The sequence below is a fragment of the Microchirus variegatus genome (genome assembly GCF_963457635.1).
Source record: "Microchirus variegatus genome assembly, chromosome: 3".
Classification (NCBI taxonomy): Eukaryota; Metazoa; Chordata; class Actinopteri; order Pleuronectiformes; family Soleidae; genus Microchirus; species Microchirus variegatus.
This window is the reverse complement of record NC_139804.1, coordinates 19,249,514-19,250,747: the sequence shown is the minus strand read 5'-3', so window position 1 is coordinate 19,250,747 and position 1,234 is coordinate 19,249,514. Positions and strand designations below refer to the sequence as shown.

Here is a 1,234-nt window from a genome sequence, read left to right as displayed (position 1 = left end):
GACTGAGAGGAATTTAGTCCATGCAATTAAATTTAACCCTTTTTAAAAAAAATAAAAATAAAAAAAATAAATTAAAAAAAGTAGGACTGAAAGTTAAGCCTGACAGTCTGACTATCTGACACAGAAACTCTTCTTTGAGTCCCTGTGTTGGTGACCGACCAGGAAAATCTGGAATATTGAAGGATTAAATGAGTGAGGATACACATCAATTAAAATATGTAACGAATAAAAAAAAACTATGGAACACTAAATAATAAAAAAAAAAAACATTATTAAAACAGAAACTCTTGCATTGCAGACAAACACTGATCATTTCCACTACATGAAATGTACTTAAACAAAGGTGTTTCATCATGATATCAGAGGTGAACCATGGTGATTCATATCAGCCTCACCTGCCTGAGAGTCTGCAGCTCCACAGACTGAACTGAGCACCAGAGAGAGAGTGTGTGAGTGTGTGAGTGTGTATGTGTGTTTAACTTGAAGCATTTGGGCCTGGGTTTAACACACAGGACTTCATCCCTGAGCAGGAGCCTCATCAGGTCTCAAGCTTCATCCCAAAAAACTTTATTTTTTATTTTTATTTTCCAGGCCACTGATTTTTTTTTTTTTTTTTTTCAAACGGGATGGAAAAGTTAAAGTTCCGTCAGCAAAAAAAAGAACCGCTTATCATTTCATGCCAGAAAGATAAAAAAAAAAGTTTCTGAAATATTTATGTAATTAAAAAAACAACAAAAAAATGTAAATAAAGCTAAGATCCAAGAATATGCAATTGGTATTAATTTATTCAAGGCTGTATATTAGCGTGTATATATTTCGAATTTAACTCGTTGCTTCTTCTTTTTTCTCCCCTTCCTCCTCCTGCTCTCATTTTACATGACCATATACTGTAAATTAAAGCTATTTAGCGCTTGTTGGTTTGACAAACTGTATTAAGCATCGCTGGGTTTTTGTTTTTAGGAGACGTGTGTGCCATGTTTTAGTCCGCATCCACCGAGGATCAGAGCAAGTGCTCCACATATGGATTTAAAAACACCTCAGGTTTCTTCACTCCAGCCAGGAGACATTCAAAGCAATTCCTCCTTTGGGCGCATCATTCATATCTATTCATAAATATATTTAAAGATGAAAGTATCTTGTTTATGCTGGTTGTCCGGGTATATTTTTTTTTCTTTTGATTGTCTCACAGTTTCAATAAAAAAATCGTTGTGCTGAAAAATTGCAGGCGTATTAT

General features: G+C 34.4%; 1 protein-coding gene across 1 annotated transcript in view; it reads left to right on the top strand.

Moving 5' to 3' along the window:
- The window catches only part of tbx2b (T-box transcription factor 2b), an 8,614-nt gene extending 7,626 nt beyond the window's left edge, over positions 1–988 (top strand). Inside the window, 1 exon segment of the mRNA XM_083887318.1 lies at positions 1–988. This exon segment is cut by the window's left edge and continues 568 nt beyond it. The gene's annotated coding sequence lies outside the window, so the exon portion shown is untranslated.
- The last annotated feature ends 246 nt before the right edge of the window (positions 989–1,234 follow it).